This window comes from Anastrepha ludens, chromosome 5, assembly GCF_028408465.1.
Source record: "Anastrepha ludens isolate Willacy chromosome 5, idAnaLude1.1, whole genome shotgun sequence".
Taxonomy (NCBI): Eukaryota; Metazoa; Arthropoda; class Insecta; order Diptera; family Tephritidae; genus Anastrepha; species Anastrepha ludens.
In genome coordinates this window covers 91,945,260-91,970,672 of record NC_071501.1, presented here as the reverse complement: position 1 = coordinate 91,970,672, position 25,413 = coordinate 91,945,260, and positions in this window count along the sequence as shown.

The following is a 25,413-nucleotide window of genomic DNA, read 5'->3' as shown; positions in this document are numbered from 1 at the left end:
GACTGATTCCGATTATTGGCTCTGGCCCTTGTGGGGGAACCGCTGATCCACGATTGGCCAATTCATTGGCAATTTCGTTTCCTTGAACACCGGAGTGTCCTGAAACCCATATAAGTACAAGCCTGTTTTGTTTTGCGACAGAATTAAGCTTCTTCTGGGTATTTATTTAATCTCACTATTTTTTGAAAAAAAAATTTTTAATGGAAGGTTTACGGTTTCATGCCTTGCAACTTTTTCTTAGCACGGCATTGATAGCTTTAAGGCTGACTATCAAGTAGATGCCATCTGCCCTGACTTTTTGAAGGCTTTTAATACCGTCTCTAGTAAAAAATTGCCTAAGTAAATTTGCGTATTTCGAATTCGATTCCACCTTCCTTACTTGGATAGCATTAAATGTATCTGGTAGGATCTTCAATTATACTGGAAAACACAACTTCCCGTTGGGGCATTGCTTACAGGCATCGTCTGGTGTTCCTTAAGGTAGTGTTCTCAGCCCGCTTCTCTTTGTAATTTGTATTAATGATATCAGTTCATGCTTTTACTTTTTCAAATTTCTCCTTACGATGATAATCTTCGAATTGGCTTCGTCATATCGATCCTTCGAGCTCGCCTGAAAAATGTAGGCCACATTAAAGATCCAGGTATGGAAAGTGTGATTCGCAGGGCTCGGGTGGAACGAAACAGAACTTTTTCTATAAAAGTATCCAGCTGCTTGCGCATGCTGTTGGTATCGACATCATCGGTCATGCAAAGCGAGATGACGCCACTGCTTGTACGGCTATTGAGAAGGAGTAGGTAGGATTGGGTTTGGCGTTAAAAGAGGGCAAAACCAAATATATGCTGCATTCTACAGAGAGTCAAGGAGTCTTGAAACATAGATCGAAGTCAACAACAATAAATTCGATGTGCTCAAGGGCTTCATATATCTTGGTTCCGCTATTACCAGTAACAACGATGTTAGCCTTAAAATCAAGCGCTGGATAACTCTTGCCAACAGGTGCTATTTTTTGCTAAGTAGGTGATTGAGTGGTAAAGCCTTCTCTCGGCGAACGAAAACAACCCTGTAATTCCCTATGACACTGAAACCAAGAGTTTTTAAGAGAAAAGTAATTACTTCGCAAGATCATTGGTCCTGCTCGCGTAGATGACGGTTATCGCATTCGAATGAACCACCAGCTGTATGAGCTGTATGAAGATAATGACATAGTCAAGTATGTCACCCTGCAGCCACTAAGATGGCGACTAAGGGTCATGTCATGGAATGAACAGCTCTCGTGAAGAAGATGTTTGAGCTTAGCGGTCGACGGCGAAAAGAACGTGCTCGTATCCGGTGGAAGGACCAAATTGAAGCTTACCTGGCTTCTCCTGGCTTAAGAAACTGGAAATTATGTGCCGAAAACAGAGACACCTGGTGAGACATTATTCGGCAAGCTTTAACTCGGCACTCTTTAACTCGCATTGCACGTATACAAAAATATATATTTTTCCTCTAACTCTTATTGGAGCAGAGGGCGCTATAGTGCGATCCCTGTGGAGTTGCTTGTCGCCCATCGAAATTAAATGGAAATGGACCAGTTCTATTCAACCACGTCTGGGTCCATCATATTTGTAGCTTCATGTTATAGGCTCGTCCTCTTTTGTCTGTGAGGCTTCGCTTTGTGGTATTGAGTTGAGGACTATCTTTTTTTTTCGTAACACGTCTTCAATGTATCTTTTAACCGCATGCCCAATGTCCTCGCTTTCAAGAATTTTGCTGATTAAATTAGTCGGCGCTATGTCGCCAATCTGCTCCCTCAGAGCATCTCTTTCCACGAGCCATCAGCCGCAACTAAACAACGTGTCATGCCCTTGGGGTCGCTTACTATATCCATGCGGTATTTTTTTTCCTTGTTCACTCCTCCCGGGTGCATAGCGACTCGACAAGACTCTTCCATCGTACACGGTTCTGTGCTTGTGTTTTTGCACCGTCCCATGAGATGTCGGCATCTGCTATATTTCCAAATGTTTTTTGGTCGACCGCGACCTCTGCTCCCTTGCGGGTTCCAGTCCAGTTTCATTCTCGTGATGCTATCTGATGGTTTTCTAAGCGTGTGTTCTATCTGTGGCCAATTTCTGCGTTCGATTTGCCTAAGGATGGGTTCCTCATTCCGTTAATCTCCACAGTGCATCGTTACTGATGGTGTTTGGCCAGAATATTATGCCCGAAGAGGAACAGAGTCATGAGATACTTCCGTTCCCCGAAGTTCCTTTGAGCCCATTTGCTTATCGCGAAAACCCAAACCCATAGATCCCACTTATAAATGCATTACGTAAGAATATATGTAATTGTATTACTTAGTTAAATAAATGAGTAAATGACTTAAAGTTTCAAAAAAAATTCACATATTTTCATCGAAATTTTAGACATTCAAGCCAAAGCTTTTAGAAAAATTCTGATTATGCAGATAAGTGGCAGTTTAAATAATATCAAATAGATTTTTGGTATTTATTTTTTTTTTGTGTTGAAGGCGTTATGGATTATCTATGCTCGAAATTTGTTTCAAATGGAGAAAATGCACTAGACCGCCAGAAAAAAAAATTGTCAAAAATTAAGGAAAATTTTCACTCACTTCAAACTTGCTTTTTATTATACCAGAATTCAATAAGCTCTTAATCTGGATACCCAAAATTATTATTATTATTCCATACTCCTTTAGGAGCTTAAGGAATCAAGAAAAGTTTTCTAAGCATTTTTATTTCTAGACATAAATCTAAGTTCATAGTCGTTTACCAAGTCAAGGCTTAAAATATTACTCAAAATTCTGATTAAAAAAATTGAAAATTTTGGTAAAAATTGGGTTTTGTTTTTCATTTTGTACAGTGTTTCATACTTTTATTTATTTGAATTGAATGCAAGAAACAATGATATAACCCGTCCTTGCATATGGCGCAGAAATATGAAAACAAATGATATTCATCAGTTTCTGTGCTTCAAAATGCGTGTCATTAGGAAAATTTATGGTCCGGTTAAAACAATGAACCTGAAGAAATACTTTAAAAACAAAGTGTAATACAAGGATACAAGATATTCAACACCAATTCCATGAATTTCAACGATGATTTCGGTTCACTTCTGGTAAATTTACGCAGAATTTTGAGGGAGTTTTCGGTGATTACTGATTTTGGGCGGTCCGTATGTTCATTGCCATTTAGGTATGTCTTCCCAACCAACTCCGAAACGTGTAAACCACTCATGGACCTTGGCACGAGACAGACAATCATCGCCATAAACGTTTTTCACCAATTCAAATGTTTCGGTAAATGTTTTACCAATTTTAAAATTAAATTTTTATATTAGCTTTTTGTTCGAAACTCATTTTTGTACCGACCACACAAATAAACTGACACTTGAGACGCAATAACTTTGGTTCCACTAAACCTAATGTCACCAAGCTTTCACTGGAAATCAGCTAGGAATGAAACTTCCAACGCACTAAATCATTAAAAAAATGGTGACACCAGTTTGGTTTATTTTGGACTTCACCTTGTACGTTTCATCAAAGCCCAACAGATTAGGTGGATGGATTGTTGACCGAAAGGATGGATTGTTGAAGGAGAAAATCACTAGAAAAGTTTTTATTTTAACACTGATTGGTGGAAGAAAAAGAGGGCGCCCACGAAAGAGATGGTTAGATGACGTCGAATCGGATCTTAAGGATATAAACGTACACAACTGGAGAGATGAGGTCCAGAATAGAACAAAGTAGGGAAAACTTGTTGATGAAGCTGACCACCACGCACTGTGAAGCTAAGAAGGAGAAGATTTATTTGAAATATTATTGTAGCATTAAATATATCTTTATAAAAGAATAAAAAAAATGTAATTCAAAGTACAAAAATAGGCAAATCGATGATATTATTATGCACGCAGCTGTATTAGTATGAGAGTATATTCAGTTAGCCGCATGCAACGCACAATTTAAACATATTAAATGCATGTTAAGATAAACTTTTGCTAAAAATGGAGAAAAAACGAACGCAACCAAAAGCAAAAAGAAGCAATAAAAAAACCAATCAATAGCCTAATGGCGAGTAGCAACAAATAAGACAAGCTGCTCATATTGTGCGTGAGTCAATTGCGCTTGTTTGTTTTACAATGTGCAGTGCGCTTGAGGCGCAACAAATTGCTTATGCTGCGCCACTAGCTACATAACCATATACATATATAAATAAATGCATGTTGCATGCAACAAAATCAATTTTATTTGAGCTTTATTAATTTTGCTTTATTTTCTTTATTTTTTTTTTTTTGAAAATTTTCTGCGCCGATTTCTGTTGTGCACCCAGTCAGCAGCGAGTAGCGCACATTTATTTTAATATAAATACGTAATATGCATTGAAAATTAGAAAATTAAATGAAAAATTTGTCACAATTTATGTCATAACGATTGCGTGTCCATAATAATAGTCGAAAGAGTGCGGACATGGCGGCCGAAAACTCGACGAAGGCGATAAATTATAAAATTGATCATGTCAGTAACCAGAGCAAACAGGACAGGCGACGGCGGCGGTGGTGGCGCAAGCGCAGGTGCGGGAATACACACTTGGGTATATACAGGGTGGCGCAAAATTAATCATCCTGCAGGAGGAATTCTACTTTTTGCGTCATATGTCTGCCTAGTTCACAAGTGACAAATAGGACTACTGCAATTTATTTATTTTTTTTCTCCATTTAGTAAAAAGGCTATTCAAAATCGAAATATTTTTTTAGCAATTTTTCAAAAAAAAAACAATATTTTAAGTTTTTGTTTTAAATTTTTATTCACATAATACAAATATACGCGTTAAATATTTGACACTTGTGTAGTTGGTGCAATTTTTTTTTTAATTTGGTGAAAAAGTTATTAAAGCCGAAGCATTTTTTTACGAACTTTTTCAAAAAAAAAATTTTTTCGATTTAGTAAATGATTTATTCACAGAATACAAATATACAAGATATATACTTGACAGTTGTGAATTAAACAGCAGAATTTTTTTTTATTAATTTAGCAAAAAATTCATTAAAACCGAAATTTTTTTATACAAACTTTTTCAAAAACAAAAAAAATTTAAAGCTTTGTAAATGATTTATTCACAGAATGCAAATATACACGATAAATATTTGACAGTTGTGAATTAGACAGCTACAGCTTTTTTTTAAATTAGTAAAAAAGTTATTAAAACCGAAATATTATTTTGTGGAATTTTCCAAAAAAAAAAAATATATTTTTATGAATGATGTATGCAAGATAAATATTTGACAGTTGTGAGAAAGCTGCAAAATATATATTTTTTTTGTTTTATTTAGCAAAAAGCTTTTCTAAGCCGAAATATTTTAGAGGAACTTTAAAAAATAAATTTTTGTGAATGATTTATTCAAATAGAATACACCCCATACACCTATAACTCCAACAATCTAATTACTTCTCGGCTTCTAACTTTGCTTATCTAACTCCACCTTTAACAAGAGGATACAGTACCTCACTTAGACTATTCCTATCTTTCTTGTAGCGTCGAAGGAAGTATAGAAAATTGCATTAAAAACTCAAAACAATTGAGTTCAAAAATTTGATTATTAATTTTGCGCCACCTTGTATATATATGTTAGTATATATTAGCATACACGCCACAACCCGCTCGAGTCAGCGCCAGTCAGCTAGGCAGTCAGGCAGTGGCTAGCAGAATTTGTTTATTGATTGTGGCGGTGATTTGCTGCTGGCCGCATGACACGCACATGTTGCAAGGATTTGCTACGGGCAAGCAACAAAAAAACCAAAACAAGGAAATAAAGAAGCACGCACACAGCCTCAAACGGGAATGCACAACTAAGCTCGAACTGGCACTCGCATATATTAACGTTTACGTTGGTGAGTGTGAGCTCCATTAGACGTAAGCCTTTTCACACTTCGCACGCATACACCTGCATATGTTCGTATATGGAAGAATATGCGTTTGTATGTATACACACTCGCTTTACGTATTCATTGACGCTTATCGCCTACTATTCGTACTCACTCTCCATACTCTCGCCGGAACCCATTCGGCTGCGCTTACACTCGCCACGCCAGCCACGAGACAAACAAATAATTTTGGAATGTGAAAAGGTGCAGAGGATTATTGCCGGTGGCGCGCTGATAGCATTCACGCAGGATTAGTGGGCGTATCTGAAAAAAAAGGCGCAAGCTTTGATGTTCTCTTTATTTGTTCGTCTTGTTTTTCTCGTTTGTGGTATCAGTCAGTTTGAAGGGGGCCAACCATAAGCTCTACCTGCATCTGTTTGAATTTCATTGGCGCTGACTGGGAACGCATTTAATTATCGAAAAACACTTGCGAATATTTGTGTGGAACAAACACATGTCACACACACACGCACACACACATGCTTACTACTATTTTAAGCATTTTAGTATTCACAGCGCAATGCGCAAATGACATGATAAGCTTCGTATGATGGCTTGAAAGCGGCAGGAAAGCCTTTTTGGGTTATTAGCATTTAAATGGTTTTCACTCTTCTCCCTTTGTGCCTCTTGCTGCGCATTTTTTTGGAATACATTTTTAAGCGCAGTTGTTGTTTTATCTGTCGCTAATTTGAACAGGATTTTCTTTACGGCATTTAATTACAAAATAAATAAAATTCAGGTTAATTACAATGGCAACGTTCGGAAACGCCTTGCGCTGACGCGGCTTCAAGATAAATGTGTGGTAAAAATTATAAAAATAAATATGTTTATTAACGTCACCTGTGATTATTGGGGGTAAATTTAATGCATGTCGCTCAATAAGAAAGATGTATTGCGGATCTTATAACACCGTTCGACAAAAAAAGAATTTTTTGCACCCATAAGGATGTCTGTATCCCCTTCAGACTCTGAGGCATCAACTGTGCATGTTGGTTGAACTTTGTATAATGTTTTTGTTGTTGTTGTAGCAGCATAAACATACCTCATACATATGCAGGGAATGCTGCTGATGTGACAGTACTTGGCCGTATGTAAGTCCGCGTCGTTCCGGTTGCGTAGAACCGATTGCCGTGGGTGCATATTTTTTATACTCGCACATTCATTTGCAAGCAACGAAATTATTCGTAAATTTATCAAAAACGAACCGAAAACATCATTAAAATTCATGGAATCGGAGTTGAATATCTCCAAAGTATCGATTTATCGCATTTTAACTGATCACTTGGGCTTTTGGGCTTACGAAAGGTCTGTGCACGTTTCATTCCGCCCAAGTTAACTGAGGACCAAAAATTGCTCAGAACTCAACATTCGAAACACCTCGTTAAAGATGCGAGAAAAGACGAGAATTTCCGTTACAACATTGTAACTGGTGATCAAACGAGGTTTTTTCAACAAGAACCTAAAACTAAACGTCAGAGTGCCGAATGGAAGGCCCCAGACCAGCCACCACCCAAAAAATCGCGTTTGGCGAGGTCGAAAATCAAGTCGATGCTCATTTGTTTTAACGATTCCAAGGGAATTCATGCCAATGGGCCCAAAAGTCAATGCAATTACTATCTTGTCTTTTTAAAACGTTTCTTGCACCTCATCCATCGAATTCGCCCTGAATACTGCGAAGGAGGAAGCTGGCGCTTATTGCATGATAATGCACCATCTCGTCGTTACTCTCATGTGACTGATTTGTTTACTAGAAATCGCATTTTAACCATCAATCACGCACCGTATTCGCCTGCTTTGGCTCCCTGTGACTTCTACCTATTCGAAAAATTGGATTTGGCCATGAAAAGAAAACGTTTTGCGTCCGTAGAGGTCATCCAAAAGCCTGTACCGACATCCTAAAGGACATTTCGGTCAATTACCTGAAACACTCTTTCGAAAAGCTTTTGGATCGCGCAAAACTGAGTATCGAGGCCAGACGGGACTATTTGGAATAAATAAACTCGAAGTTATCAGAGCAAAGCTCCTGTCGTTTCTATTTTAGCTCAGTCTTGTTTATTTTGGACTTCGCCTTGTATTATTATAACTAAATACTTTAAAATACAACTAATTTGGGTGTCGGAACACGCCAAAATAACTCGGTGATTATACCACCAAACAAGCACTTCAAACACCAATACTAACGACAGAAAAGTTTAACTTAACTGACATTAAAAAACATATAAAAAAAAACATTTCTATACCGAACAGCGCCATGAATTGAGCTCAACTAATGACTGGTAGCTATAACTAAACCGTACAAAATCACAAATAACAGACTTTATAAAAAAAAATTTAAATAAGGTGACTCGGCTTCATCATAAAGTTCCGACGACTTCGTCTTGGGCATACAAAGACTACTCACGGACATCTCATGACCAGCACGAAACCAACTACTAAGCTTGCACGTGCAACTCGGACGTAAGAAATACCATACCCCATATCCTGCTACGGAGCCCAATATAATCCGCTCGCAAAAAACAAATCTTCAGCAATCCAAACCCAATGACCCACCTATCTTACCCGACATCCAATTCAATATCTTTAATAAAGACCCGCCTCAAAATGACCAACCATAGAATTTAATATACAAAATACTTCATACACATACTTTAAGTTTAGACCTTGTTGTTGTTGTTCCCCATACATATACGTGGAATGCTGACTTCCTTGAAATTTTGACACAACATTTAGGAGGTAGTATGCTTTAGAAGGAGGTAAAAAACGAAAATTCAACGCTTAAAAAAATATGCAATAAATTCGATTCAAGTTTCCTTTAAATTCATACCTCCTTTCCTTGATTTTCTTGAAATACTGGCACGGCCTATCTTCGAGTATCTTTTTTAATAAGTACATGGATGATGATGAGCTACATGGTGAAACAATTCAGAAGGAGTGGTCAATATCAGACCGTTAACTGGCTCTCAGCGAATTTGAAAAAATCTGCTGAATGGCTGACGTAACTGGGATCAGCGGTTTCTTTACGAAAAGAATGAGATTGTGTTGGTGATATGCGAAAAAAATCAATCTAGACCCGCCGTCTGAACACCAGCCGATTGAACGAGTGTGTGAATACGTAGGAAATGAGCGTGCAGAATTCGGCTACCGAGTACCTAGTGGCGTGGTAGCCGAAGTTGCTCACACAATTTAGTTTTTCACCATAGCAGATTGACCAAACCTGGTAATCTATCATAATTGGATGAGATTAAGTAATCTTCGTACCTACTAAAGCTGAGCCTTTTTCGCTCTCACTTCTAAGAATAGCCCGAAGTGTATTAAGGGTTGAAACACGCACGCAGAGGTTTTCCATTCAAAAGTTCGACTATACTGTAAATGCCCATTTACACGATGTCTCCTCTGGAAGGGAAACATTTTGTTCGGTGGTGAAGGACGGCCGCGGAAGAGAGAAGGGAATTTGTCTCCTGTACTGGCGACACGCTTTGTGCTTCTTATTCGTATTTCCAATCTTAAAGCAATTTTTGACAGTTGCTTCATTCGTTTTCTTCTTTCGTGGAAGAAAGTTCTAAGTTATGTGTTGGTTTTCAAGCAAACGGAAGATAACAACGATGACAAACATACGAACGCTGCTTGGGAAATGCACAATTATTTTTGCTAGTAAAGTAGTATAATTTAAAATAGTTATGGGACATGTTTATGTTGATTTCTAATTTTTCCCTGCATTTCTAGATACTCAGTTTAATTTTAAGTTAATTATTTACATATGAAGTATTTTTAATTTAATTTTTTTTGTTCAAGTATAAGAATTTATAAATATATTTCAATAAAAAAACAACAAATTATTTATTATTTAACCAGTTTGCATTTTTCATTCATATATTTAAGAAACTGTTGTCGAACGCTCTCTGCTTTACATGTAAGCGCGTGCTAGAATACATCCGAACCAGACGATGCTAAAGTATTAAATGTCAAAATGTCGCCGAAAACAATTTTGCCCGTGTGTCCGCGAATGAGACATGAAAAGAGAATTTCCAGTGTCTCCCTTCCAGATGTCTCCTCGTGTAAATCGGGTCTAAGTTAGCACGGTTAGGAGAATATCTCTCTTATTCCTATCTGTGCATTCTCAATACAGATATCTTCACATATCTTTGGTCGAGGCTGAACTGGAGAGCAAGAGAGAGCGAGAGAGAGAGCGAAAAACATATAACACAACTTTAAAATCTCACATTAGCAAATGAATAATTCCCAGACGAGACTTTTTTTATGTGATCTTTGACATTTGTCAAGTAGACAGTAATTGTATTTGTACAGGATAGAACAATGCGTTGGAATTATTAAAATCTATAATGAAAAGAACAAAATATTGCGAAATTCGTGAGTTTTTTTGAGAAAAATAATAAGTAGACAATTCAAAGGTGGGTGAAAAATTTCAAAAAACTATTACTGTCGAAGAATAGAAAAAGACTGGCAGACCAAAAACTGGACGTTCTGTTGTAGTGCAAAGTGCTGCTGAACTCACTTGAATATCGATATCTCGACGTTCTCAACGCTCACAACAAATCCTTATGTCCTAATGTTTGGCGGATTTTACCAGTAATTTTTCATAATGATTTTTTTTAACTACGCACTCTCGGAGCAGCCATGCCGTTGTATTTTATGCACCCTTTGTTGTGGAAAGGTTAATATCCAACTATCAGTTGAGAAGAAACAACGTAAATTTAATATTTCCTACAACGATTATGCAGATTTTAGAACTTTTTTTCTAAATAGTTCAGTCTTTGGTATTTTTTACAGATCTCAGACTAATATGGAATTACTTCTATGAGTTTTACACACATTTTAAACTACTCACTACATATTTTTCTCATCTTAAAAATCGCAGTCTCTGCAACTTATGTTCATTGTTTTATGATGTCACAATACATCTAACCGGATTTATTTTACAACCTGAGTTTTGCAAAATGATCAAACAATTGCTACTGTTGCATTTTTATTTAACACTATAACAAATTTAAAATTCAATTTCGGACTGATTTATGAGGCAGCAGGTTGCTGCGCGTTCTTTGAAAATAAATGTAGTATGTAAGTACAGGGACCGTTCAATGAGACAGAGCGATTACAATTCAAGTGGAAAATACAAAAAAGTTGAAAAATCAATATTCAATTAATAAATATTCCTGCATTAGCCACTAATTTCAAAAAAAATTAATATGCTTTAGTTATCAGTAACGAAAAAGAAAGATACGAGTATTTGTACCGATGGCAAATGGGATGTGTGGATTTACAAAATGGACAAGATAGAAAAATAAATAATAAATTAATTAGGTATAAAGTATGGGCCAAGATGCCTGACTGATAGCCAAGCCAAGAGATATAGAGGTAATAATCAGTCAATGCAGTAAACTGAAAAAATTTGGAAAAATTGCTATAGTTTTAAAAATCGCTAAGTTTTTAAATTTTTTAGGATTATATGCATATATCCTTTAAACCCAAACAAAAATGCGAAAAAAATGTTCTTGTTTTGATCAAAAGTTTTGGAAAACACATTTTTCTTTGCCGTTTAAAAAATAATAATATTCTTAATCTTAATTAGTAATCTTATAATTTTTTTTTTCGTTTAATAGCTATTTGCTATTTTAGCTATTGTCTGGCGACCCTCGTAAATAGCGCTTCATAGGTAGGTATGTACATATGTTACATGTGGAGTAAATAAAAAAAATGTGCACAATGAGCCCAAATTCTTGCTGGTTGTTGCAAGTTCAAGTCGGCCAAGAGGCACGGTTAGCTGACCAAAACCAAAAAATGCATAGCAGATGAATGAATCACTGCAGCGTATTTATGTGTTTTTGTAGATGTATATGGACCGTATATTAGGGTGATTCGCAAAGAAACCTTTTCTGCACAGGGAACTAAAAAATTTGGTGTAGTTTATGGACTACATCGAAATATTTTGACTCAACGCAGCTATTAAAAACTTCGTTATTTGAAATAGAGCTGGCAGATTTTGAATGGAACCACCGCTAAGATTTGCAAAAAGATAAAAATAATTTTTTTTTTTTAATTTCAAAATAAATTTTTAAAAATTGTGAAATATGTGTAAAATAAAAGAAAAAATTTATATATAAATTGTTATAATATAAATATTTAAAAATTTTTATTCCCATACAAAAAAATTTTAAAATTTAGAATAATAACAAAATAAATAAGTATATTTCAAATAAGTTCAATAATGTAAAAAAAAATTAAATAAATTTAACGAAACATTTCAAATGAACGATAAATTTAAAAAAAATTGGAAATATAATTTTTTTTAATTTGTATTCAAAATTTTTGAAAATTTGTTTTCCAATACAAAAAATTTAAAAATTTGGAACAGAAATTAAAAAAAAAATTATATTTTAAATAATTCCAATGATTTAAACACATGTTTAAATAAATTTGAAAATATTTTGGCTCAATTCAATTTACATAGAAAATATTTCCAAAAATTAACTTTTTATTGGAAAAAATGTATAAAACATTAAAAAAAAAAATTGAGATAGTTTTTCAATTTAAAAGCAGGCAGATTTTGAATTGAACCAATTGAAATTTTTACAAAAATATTTGAAAATATGAATAAATTAAAAAAAATTGATACATAATTTTTTTCTATATTCCAAATTTTTAAAAATTTGTATTCCTTACACAAAAAATTTTACAATTTAGAGTAGAAATAGAAATAAGTACATATATTTCAAATAATTTCAGTAATATAAAAAAAATTTAAATAAATTAAAAAAAATATTTGAAATCAACAATAAATTTTTAAAAACTTTTATGTAAATATATATATTTTTTTAAATTTGTATATATATTAAAATTTTTAAAAATTTTGATTCCAATACAAAAAATTTAAATATTTGGATTAATTTAATTGAACAAAATTAAATTTCAAAAAAAAGTGTTGAAATAAATTAGAAAAGTATTTTAAATATGAATTTTTAAGAAATTTTAAATATTTGAAAATATTTTGGCTCAATTCAATTCATGTTGGAGATATTTGCAAAAATGAACTTTTTATTGGAAAAAATGTATAAAAAAATAAATAATTGGCGTGTACACTTCTGTTAGGTGTTTGGCCGAGCTCCTCCTCCTATTTGTGGTGTGCGTCTTGATGTTGTTCCACAAATGGAGGGACCTACAGTTTCAAGCCGACTCCGAACGGCAGATATTTTTATGAGGAGCTTTTTCATGGCACAAATATACTCGGAGGTTTGCCATTGTCTGCCGAGGGGCGACCGCTATTAGAAAAATGTTTTTATTAATTTTGCCTTCACTGAGATTCGAACCAACGACCTCTCTGTGAATTCCGAATGGTAATCACGCACCAACCCATTCGGCTACGGCGGCCGCCAAAATGTATAAAACATTAAAAAAAAATTAAAATACCTTTTCAATTTGAAAGCTGGCAGATTTTGGATTGAACCAACGCTAAGATTTGCAAAAAATTTACAATACATTTTTCTAAAATTAAAAAAAAAAATTTTTTAATTTTTAAATAATTTCAATAATGTAAAAAAAAATGTAAAATTATTTAAAAAAATTTCAAATATACAATAAATTTTTTACAAATCTGAAATATAATTTATTTAATTTTGTATTGCAATACTAAAAATTTAAACATTTGGAACAGAAATAAAACAATTAATTGTTCAATTTTTTTTTTAATTTTTTTTTTGGTTAAACATTTTTATTAAATTTATTTGATTTTTTTACATTATTGAAATTATTTGAAACATACTTTTTTTAAATTTCTTAGAATAATTACAAAAAAAATTTTGAATATGAATTTTTAAATTTTTGAAAATATTTTAGCTCCATTCAATTCATGTAAAAAATATTTGGAAAAATCTATTTTTTATTGGAAAGAATGTATAAAACATTTAAAAAAATTTTAAATCCTTTTTCAATTTAAAAGGCTTTTTAATAATTTAAAAAAAGCCTTTAAGTAAATATTAAAATAAAGATAAAAAAATAAGTAAAAGTATAAATTTACAAAAAAGATAATTTATTTAAAATTAAAATTATTATTTACAGTAATATTTAAAAAAAATTATTTTTATTATTATTTATAGTAAAATTTTTTAAAAAATTATTATTAATATTATTATTATAATTATTCGCCTGAAAAGCCAACACCACCACATAGCCACCTTAATGTGCATACACACGCAGATCCATATACCTATTTTCCATATATTTATATTGCGCACATGTCCGTATGTGTTTGCAGAAATTTGCATACGCTGGAGCGGATGTATGTTAATGCATATGTGTGCATTAAATGTGTGTAAGTATGCTGATTTTTGTTTTCGTTTTTTTTTTCTTGAAAAAATTATTACACTTGGGGCAGTTGAGTGTTATTTTCTCGATCGACATTTGCTCGCAAGTGTTTGGCGTTGCAATGTGTGTAGCTGCAACTTTGACATTTTTTCTCTTGTCCTTCGCTCACATTAACGCGTACAAATTTTTATTATTATTAGTCATAATTCGGTGCGCAAACCAGTTGCTGGGAATGTCGACAGAAGAAAAGTTTGTATGTAAAAATATTTGGTGTATTCCACGTGTTCTCATAAATATTTTTCGATTTGGGAAACTTTTTTTTCTTGTTCTATTCTAACACATACCTGCCAACAAAGTTTTATTTTATATATATTTTTTTAAGGCACAGACATATGAACGAGTAGGTAAAGCACTCAAGTGCAACAAATTTACGATTTCATTTTTCATATATTTTGTATTCTTATTATTTATTTCTATTCCTTTTTTTTTAATAAAAAGCCTTTCTTAATAAAGTTGGCAACGAAAAACAACAATTAGCTTTGAAAAGAAAATAAACAATAAAAGTTCTTCAAGAGAAATCACATTTAATGGACTTGTCAGTGCGACAGATGTCCATTAATTATTTTTAATCCCATTTATGTGCACCGATTCACGAGAATTAAGAATACATGCGCACGGGCATACATACACACATACTTACATATGCACATACACACATCCATATACACATTTTTACATAACCGAAGTACAGCCCAAATAAGTCTGATATTCCACTGCCCCAGGTAGTTGGCAATACTGTAGCACTGCAGCTTTGGATGGCAGCTCTTTAAAGCATTAACCTGTTGCCGCCACATGCAGCAGCAACCAAGTGTGGAACGCACATACTTACATAAGTAGGTGTGCCGATAAAAATTTCAAAGCGACATGAGGCAATCCAATTGAATTCCGCATGACTTACTTTATTTAAATTTTATAGCCTATAAACAGATTTTTTTCCATCAACATACATATTCGCGTATATGCCGCTAATCAAAATTATTAGATAAGTAAAAATAAAAATGAAGTATTTAAAAAAAAATCCTCTTTGAAATGCGTGTCGAAATCTTTTGATATGGGAAACGTCAAAATAATCGACAAGTGTCTAACAAAAAAAGTGTCCGAACAAGCACCACTGGTAAACGAACACCAATCAAAGATCATCAGAAAAAATATTTATAATCACACATACACATGTGCATATGTGTATATGTAACCCATTTTATAATTATGTGCATATGTATGTATGTACTCCATTTTATGGTTGGTGTTATCCAATTGGCAGTGTTTTGAACTATCTCGATTTTGGTCTTGGAAAACCGAATTGAGAGATTTTGAGTGGAATTATTTACTTAGATAAATAAACTGAATTTCATTCTTAGATGGGTGGCAAAAATTCTCTTCAAAGAAGTTGTTAAATAGCCTTATTGATTTCATCATTAAAATATTTTACTTAACTTAATTTTTTAATTTTATAGGGTGCAACTTTGTTTGAAAATTTATTTGGAGTCAGACTGCTTGACACTTTTGACACCAATCTTATACCTATCATATTTTATTTAACTTATTACATACCTGAGGGTACCTGAGTACCCGACGACAATTATTTGTGTATAAGTCCTTTATATCCCGAAATAGTTGTATACATTCGATAAATATTTATTTATTCATGTTGTAAGAACGTATTTCTAACTGAATACATCAAAAAATTATACACAGTACTCCTATATCAGGTATAAAACGCAGGCTGCTGCACCTTAAATTTCTCGTTTTTGTGAAGGCCAGGTGGATTGAACTTGAAAGGTAAGCGGAAAGGTCGCTCTTCCTATTCTTTTATACTTGAGGTATGTTCGAGATCACTTTTGAAACCAGTATGATTAAATATTTTGAAAAGTAGTATGTAACTTTATATTGTGCGATGTATTTTCTGCAATTTGTGTATACTTTTTGAAGTTTCTTATCTAAAATTGCAATAAGTGCAAAATCATGGAGAAGTTATCAAGACTGGATTTTTTGGGGTAATAATATATGTAAATAGGATATTAAAAATATTTAAAATACATCTATTTTTTATTTAGATTGAGTGAAGCTGAAAAATATGCGTATTTGAAACAGCTACTGGGCGAAGACGATGACGATAGTTCGGAACCTTCGGACAGTGAAGGCGACGAGTGGTTTCTAAGCGGCAATAGAACGCATAATTCACGTGATACTGAAGTGTCAGATAATGAAGAAAGTGCAAATGTCGACGAGGAACAACAGCAAGAAGAAGAAGAAGAAGACGACGATGATGATGCCGAAAGAGAAGGTGTCGTTGAGAAGGAGAGCGAAGATGAAGCAGCTGCACCCACAGGTAATTTTTGTTTTCTTAATTATTATTATTGTGTATATCAAAATATTCCTCATAGTACTATAAGGCTAGAACACAACGTGTCTCTTCGTTTTGCAGCAGGTAAAGACTTTCTCTTTCTCTCTTTTTTCTACGATATGTTGGATATTGCTTGTGTTGCTGCATACGTCATTTCTTATGAAAATAATAATACGCTTTTCAACAAAAGCAATCGACGCAGAATCTTTTTGCGCCAGCTTTCAGAAGAGTTAGCTATGCCGGTGATTCAGGAGCGAGCTTCCAACCAGCAGGTTATGCGAACCCACGCAACGAGGCTTTCAGTCGAAAGTTACTTCGAAAAACCAGTAGCGGTAGTAGTAATTGCTGACAACGAGACGTGACTGGTAGAAAAGTTGTAGTTGGGTCATGCTACATTTCCAACGAGCAGCCTATTCGTAAGCGAAGAAAGACAAGGAAGTGTTGAAGTGAGAAGCCTGTTTGTGATGAGCACTCAGTGAAGATCAATAAATCTTTATATTGCGATCAGTAATTTTTCGATTACGCTAAAGATTAATCATTAATACTTCTCTAGTTATTACTTTTACTCTTTACTTTCATTAATTTTTCACACATTACTATTGGCCTGTTTCTCATAGGAAGAAAGTTATTCAACGAAATGTACGTCAATAGGCACCCGGTACCCAGGTGGCAACACAAAGGTTACAAAAATATTTCTATATTAAAAAAATTTTAAACACTTTTCGTTTGATGGTAAAATACTTTACACAACTGACTTGATTAATTCATTTTACTTTTTAACATAGAGTGTATTTATTTTATGCTAGAGATGGCAACCTTATTCTAAACTATACATACAATATTTTGAGAAAGATCTCCGGTGCTAAACCTTTCATTTACATCCATTTTTTTGTATTTCATTTAAATTATTTCATATACAATTCAGCGTATTTTTAGGTAGATGGCAACCCTAATAAAATATTTCTGCAAAAAAATGTCGTACATCTGATATGCAAATATTTTCTTCAACTGACTTATTTAATTCATTTAATTTTTTAATATGGAAGGCAATACTTTTAGACCAGAAGGCAGCCTTATTCCGAAAAATACATATTTTGAGTAAAGTTTCGTCAAGCGCTTTTCATTTAACATGCGTTTTTTTGTATTTTATTAAGTTTACGTCACAATTAATTAAATTTTATTTTCGGATAGGTGGCAACACTTATAAGATATTTCTGAAAACAAATGAAACCTTTCATCTGATACACAAATATTTTACCCATTTCACCCAATTCAGTTATTTATTTCATTTTATTTTTTTATTAAAAGAAGGCAATGCTTTTACACCATAGATGGCAGCCTTCATCTATGGTGTAAAAGAATTGCCTTCTTTTATTACAAAAAAAAATATATATATTTTGAGTAAAGTTTCGTCAAGCCTTTTTCATTTGGCATACTAGTTTATAACTTATTTAATTAAAAAGAAATTTTCAGGTAAGTGGCAACACTATTAAAATATTTCTGAATTTTTTTTTTTTAAATACCTCTTATCCGATATACAAATATTTTACTAAACTTACGTATTTAATGAATTTCATTTTTTTACATAGGAGGCAACCCTTCTACTCCGCGAATATAGACATATTTTGAGTAAGATTTCCTCGAATATCTTTGATTGGATATCAATTTTGTAATATCAAATTTAATTTATAGCGCTTTCATTTAATAATCATTTTGAGATAGTTGGCAACCCTAGTAACAATATTTCTGTAGATAAATATTCTTGCGCACCTTTCGTCTAATATACAAGATTTTACTAAACTTACTTATTCAAATCATTTCATTTGTTAATAAAAAAGGCAACTCGTTTGTATTATAGGTGGCAGTCCTATTGGAAAATATTTGTGGAGTAAGACTTCCTCTAGCACCTTTCATTTAATACTTATTTTGTAATACTTTATTTAGGTTGGAGCGGTTGCCCACTGTGGGACACACATCACGCTTTACCTAACATATTCCAATTATTTAAAAAAATGGTGGCAACTCTATTAACATTTTTTAGGTGTTGCCAGCTCAGCCAATATCACATCGGCACCAAGAGATTTGCTGTTTTTGAACTAAATGGTTCCGCCGCCGTAGCCGAATGGGTTGCTGCGTGACTACCAACCGGAATTCAGAGATAATGTAGGTTCGAATCTCGGTGAAAGAGCTTAATCAAGTGGTGAACACTTTGTCCTTCGAATTCTTTATCATCAAAATCTTCCTTGATGTCCTTATTCAACAGTGTAGAAAAATATTTCCGCCATATCTGCATATCCGCATGTTTTTTTGTTTTTGTGGGGACAACTAGCAGTGCAGCACTCAGACATTAATTAAGTCCATTGTACTACACCTGGATTCCCTTTTAATTTTCTTTAAATTTACTCGATCTCTGAAGAAATCTGAGTAGATCTTGGGGTGCCAAGGAGCCAAGATGGTCGCTTCTTAACACATCAGTGCCAAAGATCTCAAACCTGATTCGAGCGAAGGCGGGGCAAACACCCAGGAAGTGGTCCGCCGTCTCAACCTCCTCTTCACAAGCTGGGCAGAGTACACTGTTTGAGATGCCCAACCTTTCCATGTGCTTTGCCCGCTTCTTATCCTCTCAATATATCTTTCAATTGCAGTCCGCATCGAAATTCGCAGTTCCCTGTGCTGAGTATTTCCCCCGAGGAACGAACTGTGAGGTCCAAATTATCGAATAATTTATTTCCCAGCAAAGAGAATGCCAGTTCATGTTTCCATTCGAACGTGTCAATGCACTCCTCAGATTGATCGGACTCGAGGCATAGTTCTATCCTTTCGTCTACTGCAACATGGATTCTTTTAATTCCTCACAATATTAAAATTTCCGCGTCTAATTTTGATCGGCATGAGTGATAGAATATTGCACTAGTCGGACCTCTAGTAGAGGCCACGTTTGAATACTAACCTTTTTTCTTGGCCTCCCAACTCTAAGCATACCTCAAATCATGCATTATTTTGTCAATATTGGCCGCAGTAATCATCCAATCTTGTTTTTGAATAACTTTTTATTAAATAAAAAAAAATTATATTAAGTGATGTAAGTCTTTATTTTGACCTTTATATGCAAAAATTGTAAACCTTCCGATAGGGTGATTAATTTTGCGCCATGTTGTATTTAGATTCGGTGCAGTTTGTCGGCAAAATTGTTTGGCTCCTCTCTGCTGATCGGTTAAAATGTATTTCTTCTCACTTTAACTTTTGTAGGTCACATGGGAAGTCATAGAAAATCTTCGCGTTTTAGGACCAAGAAGAAAATTTCAAGGACCTGTGGATAACACAAAGAACACTCGCAGCATTTCAGCACCTTTACCATTAAAAATGTCTGGCTTTACGATGGAAATGTCAGATCTGACATATTAACATTAGTATGGCCATGCTTCAAAATTAAGTAACACAAATATGTAAAAGTAGCTATACAAACAAGATAATTTTACTTCAATCGGCCCGATATAAATAAAATCAGTTGGAAATAAAAAAAAAAGTTTGCAAAAAGTTTTACTAGATTTTAATCCTTTTATTCATTTTTGACACTTGAATCTTGAAACCTTTTTTTTTTGTTTCTTGCTTTTATTAATATTGTTTAAAACTTTTTTCGTGGCGTTATTTCCCATGAGTAACTTTTTTTAATACTCCAAATATTTGTGTAAATCTTCATGTGTGCCTCTGATACAAATTATATCTCTTTATGCTCTACTTCTTCCTCCCATTTCTGGAGTTGTGTTGACCTGCTGTTTGTTGTTAATTGGCGGCGACATGTGTAAAATTATGTTGCATTGTTTGTTTGACATAATCATTGTTTTTATTTTTGTTTCCATTGTGCTTGGCTAAACATAGAAAATGTGTTGCTTATGAAAATACCAAAAAAACAAAAGGTGCCGCTAGCCTTCAAAGCATTTGCCCGAGGGAGATTAGCTGCGATAGTTTCAACGAAAAAAAGAGAAGAAAAAACAAAGATCAACTCTGTAACTCAGCATTGAAGACTTGTGATAACTGAAGCGAATATTTGCTGGAAAGTTGTCAGGCACACTCGAGAATTCGGATTAATTGTCGCGATGCTGACCAACCATCGTTGGCCGCATGCGGTTGCGGTAAAGGCGACATTTTTGGAAAGCACAAATTTTTATTCTCTTATTTTCTATTTGAGCGGCTTATGGGATACTTGTAACTCAAATTTTGTCAGGTGATGACGATTACTATTTTCTTGATAAACATAAAAATGTCCACAATAAAGTTCAGGGTGTAGTGCGAACAAGTTGAAAATCAAAAAGGATTATGAAGATTTTAGTAATCATAATCTGTATTGAAATTTGATGAGCTTTAAATGCGTTTTTCAAGTTTGAACCCAAATACCAGCGAAGCTTTGCTGGTCTAAAATTTAATAAATTTCATTATGATCGTGTCACGTTTTTTTTTTTCTTTCCGTATTTTTTCTATTTATCTGCAGAAAAAGTAGAAATTGACAGAGACACGTTTTGATGAGAGACTTTAGATTTCTATGGCATTTTTAAGGTTTGTCGATACGGGATTAACGGTTAATAGCAGTGAAATAAAAGCGAAGTGGAAGGTTTATTCTTTTCTTTTATTTGTACTAATTTTTGATTTTGTATTGATTTTTGACCAGCCGGTTGTTAAATGATTTACTATAAATAAGTTTTATAAACATTTAAAATTGTATCAGAAATTTCCCTACAACTATAGCGTTTCTTGTTCTTCATTTTATAATTAACTGATGCAGTCATTATGATTACGCGTAAGTGATCCAAAATATGAGGAGAGTAGGCACAAGTGGTGTATTATGTTGTGTGGGGACTAATGCCAGTGAAGTTCCAAACAAAGCTAAAAGCCTTGGCCACATGTCCTTTCTTACCGATACGACATTATATCATGTACAACTTCTGTCTTAGCAGCATCCAGCAGAAAGGCCGTTAGACACTTTTTAGGTCTCACGATTTGCTGGAGGATTTTCGAAGTGATTGGCCTGAAACTACTTACTTAACAACTGCCCGAGAGCATAGAAATATTACTTATATATTTTCATGTGGAGTTCCAAAAAATATTTATATGATTTTTCTCTACACTATGGACGCTAGTTTTGACATGGTTTATAAGATGATTTAAAATAGTTTTCCCAAATCCTATATGTATTCCAATCTGCGTTTGGGGACATCGAAGGACAATTGCAGGAATTGACTAATAAAGGGTGGTCAAATTTTAAGGACTGATGTTGAATGTGACCCACACCTAAACGTCAAGCTTTTTTCTACATTTCCTTTAACATTTTTTCAATTTCAGATTAATTCAATTTGAACCATGAAAAGTTACATAATCAAGAAACACGTTAAATTTATTCAGGCTTATTATGAAAACGGGCGTTCAAATCAAAAGGCATATCGTGCACTTCATGAAGAAAATCATCTTCAGTGATGAGGCACATTTTCACCTCAGTGGATTCGTCAATAAGCAGAATTGCCGCATTTGGGAGAATGATAATCGAAGAGTGATTGCCGAAAAGCCAATGAACCCACAAAGAGTGACTGTTTGGTGCGGTTTATGGGCCGGCGGCATCATTGGGCCGTATTTATTCCAAAATGAGGCCGGTCAGACAGTTACTGTGAATAGTGGTCGCTATTGTGAGATGATAACGAACTTTTTATGGCCCGAATTGGAAGATATGGATGTGGACGATATGTGGTTTCAACAGGACGGAGCCACTTGTCACACAGCTAACGAAACAATGGCTCTTTTGCGCGAAAAATTTGATGCCCCAATAATCTCACGTCCCGGCGATGTACGCGCTAATTATTTATACATATAGGTATATATATATATTTTTGTGCCTGATCGAAGCTTTTTCAGATTTTCGAGAAAAAAACCGTTAATTATTTGTTTAAGAAAAATCGAAATTTTTGAAAAAAAATCTTCGATCAGGCACGAGTTTTTATGTTTTTCAAAAACAGTATACATATTATTGAAATTTATTAAGGGGGTTTTAAGTTCCAGTGAGCACCAGTTCAAAAAACAAAAAAAAAGAGAAAAACGTATTTAAAGTTTGCGCCGAGCGCCGGAGCCCACTTTGCTAATTGTTGAATAACTTGAAAAGTATTTGTCGGATTCACTTCAAGTTTTCATACAATATTTTTAAGATATTATACTTTAAGAAAATGCAAAACAGAAAAATTTTTCAAAGTTCTGACTAACCCTAACCACTTAAAATTATTGTACACTTCCCTCGTTCAGTAAGAGGTATACACAGCCTTTGTAGGGCCTTTTGTACGTTCAACAGACCTTTCCTCTTTTTACCTTTAGATCTTTGAAGTTTCAGAATCCAGCTCCTTTTTATAACGCGAGATACCTACTAATAAATTTAGAGTTATCACTTAGTAGGAAAATTATTCCTTTATTCACTTTGACTGTTTGACATTTTAAGTGGAGCGACTGACTCAGCTTTCCTTCTTGAGCGCATTTATTTTCATATTCCTCAAAAAAGCCTTCGGTGTAGTGGTCTTATCTTTCTAGAGCGAGTTAAAACTACTTTCATGCCTTTAATCCTCCTATATTGAGAATTTCTTAAGAAACTAACTCCGTCTCAAGTTTGAATTTCCTATTCCAAACTTAGATTTAAATTACTATTTACTCTTAGCTATAAGGAACATTGCAATTCTAAGTTCACTATCCGTAAGAAATACTGTGTATTTCTGGACTATTATTTGAATAAAATAAAATAAAATAAATAATTGAGAGATGACCCAGGGAGATAACGGGTATGCAGTGAAAGCAGATTACTTGCGAATGCCAGCATTAATTTATTTTTTTTTTTGCGTATTTTTACCACTTCCCTTGCAAGCTTCTTTCTTCGTATATCGAAAAAAGCTGCATTGCCTTTCGTCAACAGAAATCAAATAAGAAATTGCGTCTTTAAGTGTTTTTCAAATCTGTCATATGTCGCAAAAAATTAGGTAATAAAATTAGAGAAGTGTGTTTACCTTAAGAAAAAAAAACCAAAGAAAAAGTTGAGCAGACTAAAAACATTAGTGAGACACAAAAAAACGGTACACATTTACAAATGAAATAAAGTCAAATATTATGTTGAAAAAATTAAATAAAAAATCAAATAAAATAAAATAAAAAAAAACTAAAATAAAATAAAAACTAAAATGAAATAATATTAAAAAAAACCCCAAAGTTGACCATTCCATTGGCTGGACGGTATTTTGGGACTTTATTTATTTCAACTGACTTATTTTCAACTCAGACTTCGCCTTGAAGTCCGCTTGATTTATTGTCATTTCAAGTCAAGAATTTACCGGCAAAGCAATAAATATTGCTTGTTGTTATTGTGCGCCTCGCCATTTCTTTTTTATTTTACCTGCAAAATGACTGTAAAGTGTTTAAAAGTAAAATGTGCTCGTAAAGCCTTTTCGTACAACAACTATAAACTCATCATAAAAAGTTATGGAAAAAACAAAAATTGTACCCAAATTTCCTTTGTCTCTTTTACATTCTACTTTTCATTTCTCTTATATCACAATTTAAATACACACACACACACATATACATATAAAAATATACCGCCACACTGCCACAAAAGTTTAAAGGTCGAAATGTGGGAGTCACGATTCCCCCACACAAGTGCCTCCTCTACCCTCCGCGCATTCTGCAATGCGCTACGCTTCAAATGAAGTTACCAGGCAAATGAAAATATAACTTTTTTTTTGTTTTTGGAAAGAAATGCTTGAAAGTTTGCGCAATTGGCCGCAGGTACCGTTGGCTTTGTGCCGAAGTTGTGTAGCCTTGCCTGGTCAACTGCGGGCATCTGTTATACAACGATCAAGTGTGCCATCGGCAATGCATCAAAGCAACGTTTAGTTGGGCGGGAGTTGGTGATGATGGTGAGGAAGTACGGCTGCCAGTTGACTACCTTTGCGGGCAATTTCGCTGCACCGGCTGTCCGTGCCCGCCGCTTATCGATAAATAATTTAGCCATTATTGCAATAATATTATTGTATTATTATTATTACATTACTACAAATTCTATGTGCGCTCAAGAGCGGCAGGATAGCACCTGAGGCGGCAGGTTCGCTATGTGGCTTATGGTTGTGGCAGGTACTTTGAAGAGAGATTTTTATTTTTTGAATTTTTGTTTTTGCTCCTTTATTACTTAACACTGGAATTAGTTTACGTGTGAGTGTAGCTAAGTTGTTTGATTGCTTACATATTGGACCTGGTACTTTAGAAGCTGCCAACGAAGGAATGCTCACGCAGCCAGTTTAATGTAAAAATTCTAATTATTGCGAAATAATCCTTTACCTCAAACCAAATATGAAGTGGTGATGGTTGAGTAAGTCAGGTGGCTGTTGGTGGAATATATCGGCACACCTAAGGCACTGATTTGTGCTTGTGGTCATTCTCCTCCTATTAGAATCAATATCAGCAAATTAAATCAACAAACCTGAACAGTTGGTGCATTCTTCACTTAGTTGCCATTCAATCAGATCCTCAAAAGATGCTAAACCCATGAATTTCGGCTTCGTTCGTCTGATTACATGAGTTCACAAAGCGAATGTCTAGGAATAAAATACAAAAATGCCAATTGTTTATTATCATTTTTAATTACTCTTTTCTATTTTTTATTTTACATTTTTAAATTTTTTATTTTTATTTTAGTAGTTATTTATTTATTATTATTATTATTTTTTATTAATTCATGCAAAATATGAATTTCGGCTTCGC